General features: G+C 46.8%; 1 long non-coding RNA gene across 1 annotated transcript; it reads right to left on the bottom strand.

Annotated features, from left to right (window-relative positions):
- Positions 1–6: 6 nt before the first annotated feature.
- On the bottom strand, positions 7–6653 carry LOC113975978. Its single transcript, XR_003536972.1, has 3 exons — positions 3008–6653; positions 477–2179; positions 7–171 (listed from the first exon to the last, which is right to left on the bottom strand). It is a non-coding gene; the product is annotated as an uncharacterized LOC113975978 (long non-coding RNA).
- Between the last annotated feature and the right edge of the window lie 333 nt (positions 6654–6986).

Here is a 6986-nt window from a genome sequence, read left to right on the forward strand (position 1 = left end):
GCCAGCAGCAGTTCCCTGTGCAGGATGAAGATCTTGGCAGCTTTCCTCCAGCTCCTCATCCAGACATGATGCAGCTGGGGCTCTCCTTTTGTGGCCCACTCTTGGCTTGTACCTTTCCAGCACCTGGGGATGCTCCATCTTAAAGTTGGGGCTGTAACAGATTCATAGAAGCTAAAAAGTGCAAAGGAGGAGAGTTAGCTCAAGCCTGAAAAACACAAATACATGAGAACAAAGACTGTTAGTTTTAGACAAAAGCCAAACTTGGGTATTGAAAAGGACTTTTAGGGGCATATGAAACCTCAAGTTTAGGCTGTCCCAAATGTTACAATACGGCTCTGTTAAGTGATAACCAGCCCTGGGGTTTTCACCTGAGAAATCCCCATAGAAGCACTGAAAGTGAGGACATTTATGTCTGAGCTTATTTGGTATGAACATCAGTCTCTCCCAGCAGTTCATGTGCAAATGAACTGATGTACCTTTGTAGGAGCTGAAGAAGCTACTTCTTCTGCTGGAAATTCATCCCTGGAGTTAGACAAACTGGACACGGCAGTTCGCACAGCCCATACAGGTCGAGCTGACGAGGAAAACTGCTCATGCTCTCCATTTCAAAAGCCCTGCCAAGTCCTCTTCTCACCAGCACCTCCTCCTTGAACATTTCTTTATTGATGGCAACAAAGAATCCATCACCAACCCACTAAAGGGAACGAAACTCATCACTGTGAGAAATTTCCCAGAGCTGCTTGAGAAGGGAGAGGTCTTCAGTTTAGCCACTGCTCCCCTTGGAAGAAGGAGGAATGTCTCTTTCAGTCAGTGCTGTCATTGCTCCTACAGCAACATCCACAGCTGCTTGACTATCCCACTCAGCAGAGGCCGGAGAAGCTGAACCTGAGGACTCCCCCGGCTTGTCTGAGGAAGAGGAGGAGATTTTAGCTGTTGATGCCTCCCTTTAAAACCATCCTCTCTCATTTGGGCTCAACCTTTCTTCTGCAGCCATTGCTCTGGCCAGCCAGGCTCTGTCCTGCCAGATACCAACCAAAGGCCAACCAGTACCAACTGGTGCTGACTGTGGGTTCCCACAGGACATTCTCAAACACCACCGTGGTGCCCATGTCCCACAGTGATGACATTGCAGGGTGGCACTCATGACTTGGCAGATGGGAGCAGCACGGGGAGGAATTCTTGTTGCTTTTCCCTTCCAGCTGGCCCCTCTGGCACCTGCAGAAACACCCTTACAGTCTCTGCTGTTTTTGTGATTAAGTGGACAAACATCTTACAAGCTCCCTGGTAACAAACTAGCCTTTCGGTGTGGCTACAAATATTTCTGCCAAGCAAGGAAAAAGCGTTTCCCTTGTTGAAACACATTGCAACAAGTCTTTGTGTGGAGTAAACCCTCTTCATGCCAGCAGAATCAGTGGAAATGACTCGACTTGGTACCCAGTGTCTGAGCTCCTGCTTGTCTCTCTCTTACAGCCCAGTGTGAGGCAGGTTGGCTGCAGCATTTTGGGATCTCTGTAACAGGGAAGGCTATTTCTGATGTGACAGAGACCCAGCAGACAGCTGAGAGCCCAGAACAACCCCTGAGCTCACCTTGTTAGCAGTGCCAGCTTGCTGCTCTCTAACAATCTGTTCTAAGCACTGGCTAAGTTTGGAAACAGTGCTAAAAGCAGGCTTGCCATGGTCATGCCAAAGAATGAAGAGTTTGTCATACAGGGAGATTCACCACCAGCACAAGGGAAGAGCATAAACATTACTGTATTAGATATAAACTATGGCACAGAGGAAAGTGTGTCCTTCAAACTGCTGCAACAGACTTTAATACTGTATTAAGTGCTGGGGAATGGGAGGAGCAGAGGGTATCTCACTGACTAGCTTCAGTCTTCTGCAAATGGATGTGAATTCTTCACTCCAAACACAGATTCAACAGGCTAGTTCCTAACATGTCCCGACCCTTAAAAAGTGCCTATATTCAGCTTCTGGATATCACTTTATCTCCTGAATATCCTCAGCAAATCAGGCTTGCTCCAAGGGCGAAGCTCAGCAAGCACTCACAGAAACCAAGGAACAGCAACACGTAGTTGTTGGCAGCAGGACAAACCCTTTGGAATGAAGGGGCAGGACCCAGTGATCACAGCCATCTCTCCCAACTCCACCTTCAGGAAACAACTTGTTCTGTTTTCTCCTGTGAAAACAGAAAGAGGAAGAAAGCAGCTGGTTGTCACAGGAAGATGGACAAGTTAAAAAAAAAAGGGAAGTGCTACAGCTTCAATGAGTTTCAGATGTGCTGCTTGGAGTCATCCTGAGATGTAGGAGAAGCCAGTCTCCTGCAGCACCTTAGGGCTTCTCAGAAGAATTTATGTCCCACTGCAAGTCACCCAGCCCTGCATTTCTTGGTCAGGTTTACTCCCTCTTGGAGAGCAGACACATTCCTCTGCCTCTGCCTTTCAGCTCAATGCCAGGCCTGCAATGAGCCTGACAGATAAACCAAGCCCTGTCAAGATCAAGCACATTCCTGTCTAGAACTGTACCTTGACCCATTGTATGAGATCTCTTTTTATCATCTCCCAGAGATGTGGGAAGCAGCTGAAACCCAGGATCCATGGGAAGAACAAACAGCACATCAGGCATTTCAAAAATGGAAACATCAGAAAGGTTAGGCTTCAACCAAGTGAGGCAGACAAAGCCATAACCCCTGCCAGGAGAATGAGCAATGCAAACAGTGGATGACTGTATCTGAAGTCAAGATTTTTCCCCAGTCACAGCAGAGGAATGTGTTTTGAGTAGCTAGCTTTTGGCCTTCTGTTTTGTTTACTCTTCCAAAGACAAAACCAAAAGTGATGCCGTACCCTGCCTTATTGAAGTGCAGAAGGAAACATCTGGAAAGGGGAGGCAAAACATGACAAAGTCCAGACCAGTCTAAATGGAGACACACACAGGCCCTTCTGCTCAGCCTGCTGAATATGTAGCTATTTATCTACACAGCCTGCTACCACAGCTGAGTGGAAAATACCTGCTGGGCTTCAGGGTGCTCCAAGCAGCCAGGAGGAGAACACGGGGAATACCACAGTCAGCTGCTCCTCAGGGGTTGCCTGGTTCCTTGAATAACCACCACTGCACAGAAGGACCAGACCTTCCACTGATGTGAGGAGGCTCCACAGCCTCTGCCACAGCTGCATTCGTGCTTATGCCAGTTCAGGGGCCATATGGCTACTGCCCAGCTTTTAGCCTGAGAAAGTAGAAGCAGAAGAGCAGAATGAGGAAGTGATCCACTGAAATTTGTTCTGTGTGAGGGACTTCCCTGGAGAACCAGCATGATAAAGGTGCTGCCTGCCCAGAAAAATGCCACACTAAACCTGGAGAATGGCCAAGCATGGTTCAAGCTGGGTGAGTTGTTCACAGAAGCCAGTACCTCTGCCAAGTGCAGGCAGTGGCTGAACACTGTTATAATTAGAGCTGAGGCCAGTTGCTTCCAACTCCTGTTATTTTTCATTACGCATCTTTCAGTATTTTGTATTCACCTGAAGAGAGACAGTGTCTGATTTCAGGGGGCAGGAAAACTTCATGCCTAGAGTATACAGTTTTGTTTTCCTAGTTATGCAAAATGGTCCTCCTTGCAAACCTAGGTCCACCAAAAGGGCTCCTAATTATAAGGCAGAGGGGTAGGACCTGACTTGGTAAGTAACTTTTTGAACAATTAGGGTTGGCAGCATTTAGTTCTCTCAATTTACTCCAAGGGTAATTATTCTAATCAGCAAACATTTATTAGAAACTGCAGAGGTACAGCACAGGGCTGGCATAGGGAGGGACAGGCTATTTCATCTGCAGCTACCCTGACCTTCAGGGAAAAAACCCTCTAGCACAGCATAGTTGCCATAAACACTTCACACCGTGGCAAAAGATGTCAGAAATGCAAGCTGTTGACATTATAGGATACTTGGCCAAAGCGAAACCGTATGCCTTTCAAACCCTGAGAGTAAAGACCAGCAAGTTTTATGGCAGGGTGATATGCTGTTCTAGAGGGCAGGAGAGAGCAGCTGACATTGAACACAAAATCTATTTTCTTAGAAGGAAGTTAATTTCCAAATGACACAGAGCTGTGTAACTCATTGCCAGGTTCCAGATCTAAACTAGTCAAGTTCATAAAAGGGTTAGATCAAGGCAGAATGGGTTCACCAGCACTTTTATTCTTTTAACACTTAACACTATTATTTTTTCTTACTCCTGGGCTGTATCCTCTGGCTCAGGGCATTGCCAAGAGCACAGTGCAAACCAGCCTCTTCCCTTAGCGTCTGCTGCTAGCTGGATGGACATTTGGTCTGACTCGCTTGTCACACGTAGTCAGCCAAGACTGAAGTATTCAGGGCTCAATGTTTGTGCAAAACAAAGCCTTGCCTGGTGGTGTGGGATTTTACAGGCTCGTTTCTTAAAGTGTGTCATGTGTTTAGTTCCTCCTCCTGTCTCTTGTGAGCATGAGAAGAAGACAGGCCACCATCCCCAAAGGGAGCAGACACCTCCGCACAGGGCTGCTCTGCTCCTTGTTTGTAAAGTATTACAACACTGCAAACAAACAGTCAAACCTTGGATGAAACAGAGTCTTGGATAAATCCCATGCATGGGATTACTCACACTGATGTTGCAATCATTGGTGTCATGGATAAAAACGACTCAAAGAAGAGGAGGATGACAATTTTCCATCATGACTTATTTACATTAATTATAAACAGAGATTCCCAGCTCTCTTAAGCTAGCTCAACAACTAGCACCTACCTGTGGCCTGTTATCTAAGCTGAGGACTGTGCTAAAGCAGATTGTCTTCAACATCTGAAGTGGGTTGCCATGATCCTACAACTTCAACCAAACAGCAAAGCCTCATTTTACTCTAACTGCTGTATATATATATATATTTCTTGCATGGTTACAGGAACAATTCCTTGCTGCTATAAAGACACACCTGCATCTTACCTCCAGATGTCATATTTATAAAGGTTCCTGGTGCCAACCCCACCATAAGCTCTTACATAGGTGAATATCCGTGTGCAGTGTAGTTCAGCACTAAACACTGCACCCAAAGCTGAGCCTTGGTCACTGCTCTGCTGGTAATACCAGCACTCCTAATGGGGCTTAGGGCTTAGACTGTGGAGAGGAAGCTCTAGCATTAAAAATTAAAATCACAAGTAACCACATTAAATTGTTTTAAGTTACTCATACCTTTTATACAGCCCCTTCCCAAGTGAAATGCAGCCATAAGGATGTGATGCTCTTACAGCTTTTGACTTAATGTTTTTATGCAGTAGGGGAGGTGGAAAGATGATACAAAGCTCACACATTTGCAGCAGGAAAATCAAACCCCTTACACAGTAAAAGCAAGCAGAGAGTCAGGTCATTGGGCTAAAGCAATTGGTCAGGTGGACAAACTGAGTTATCTGACTGGTTTTCTTAGGAATGGGCGACCACTTACAGAGGTTGTGCAACTACTCTGCCTCTGCTCTGCAAACAGCCTGATGTCCAAACAGCAGTGTCTGTAACAGCCTCACTCTATTGATATGGTTTGCGTGTGCTCAGTAAATAAACAAACAGTGACTCATAAGTGAGGGGCTTGGAGAAACCCAGGGCAGGGGTTATAGCACAGGCTCAGTCATCGCCTTCTCATCTGTCCAGACACCACCGTACAGAAGGGGCCTGGCTGCACCAGGGGATCTCACCGAGGCAGCAGCCCTGGCTGCCAAGGCCAAACCCTCCTGCTGTGAGCAGCATCTTGCCTGAGGCAGAGCACACACCCCCTCCAGCAGCTCGGTGGCACTTGGCCTACCTGGCACCAGCGGCCCTGGCCTGGCAGGGTATCCCACAAAGGTGGATGATCCACGCTGTATCCTCACCCAAAAGCACCTCTTGCCCTCAGCACTGCGTGTGCCATCCCACCCTCCAGACTGCTACACTGAATTAGCACCGGGCAAGTGAAAAAAAGCCCAGAAGAGATAGACAGAAATTAATGTTTAAACTTTGTCTGCCTTACACTACTGACAAATAGTTCCAGGCAATCCAGATATTTTTTCCACTCATTTAGTTTCTACTTTGCAAGCAACTTCATTTCCTCTGCCATGCAAAGAGCTCCATCAACGGCAGACCTAAGGAAACCAGGTCCCTCATGCATTTAGTATTTGGATAATTAGTTTCTGCATGTTTGTGTTTGTTGTTTTTTCCTCATGGCTACTATATGGCTTGAGCCTGCTGCATCCTGTTTCTTGGCCAGTGTACAGCAAGGTCTCTATCCACTGGCTTTGTGGTTTCAGAGATCCCTTAGGAACCTTTAAAAGCTTTACTGTTCTTTGAGCTTTTGACTGAAGTGAGGAATGGCCACCACGTTCAAAGCCACTGGTAGTTGGCCAGCACAACCACAGCATAACTGTGTGCCACCATGAAGTTGAGCTTTGAACAGATGGAAAAGGAAGCCAGTAGCAAATTGTATAACGGCCTAGCAAAAGTCCTTTAAAACACGACAGAATTGCAAAACCCAATCTGAAAAGACACCAAATCAGAAAATTCTTGTTTCTAGGCTCATCTCCTCAACTCCTAGGGATATAGGCTGAACCTCCAACCCAAAACATTTCAACAGTCATGACCTAGCAATCAGATCTTCAGCCCTGAATGCCCAGAGAGTAGGGGAGCTCTTCAGTCCCAATCATGTTCTCCTGTCACCAACAGTAGCCAGCCACAACTGCCTGGCATAAACCCTCCTGTCACAAGAGGAGAGTCAGTTATTTATCTGTGCCCATCACCGTGCAGGACTGCCTGGCACCACTGGAGAAGCAGGAGCTGTATGTAAATGGATGGCTGATTCATGCTGGGACACTGGGCTATTTTCTTGTCCCCCCCAACACAATTTCAGCCAGCACAAGAGAGCTGTGAAGACAGTGCCCTGTACGGTCCCATTCCACTGGGATGAGCAACCAGAGATGTCAGAGGCTTTACTGGAGGCTGTGATCACCAAG

This window comes from Neopelma chrysocephalum, unplaced genomic scaffold (assembly GCF_003984885.1).
Source record: "Neopelma chrysocephalum unplaced genomic scaffold, ASM398488v2 Primary Assembly neopelma1_147, whole genome shotgun sequence".
Lineage (NCBI taxonomy): Eukaryota > Metazoa > Chordata > Aves > Passeriformes > Pipridae > Neopelma > Neopelma chrysocephalum.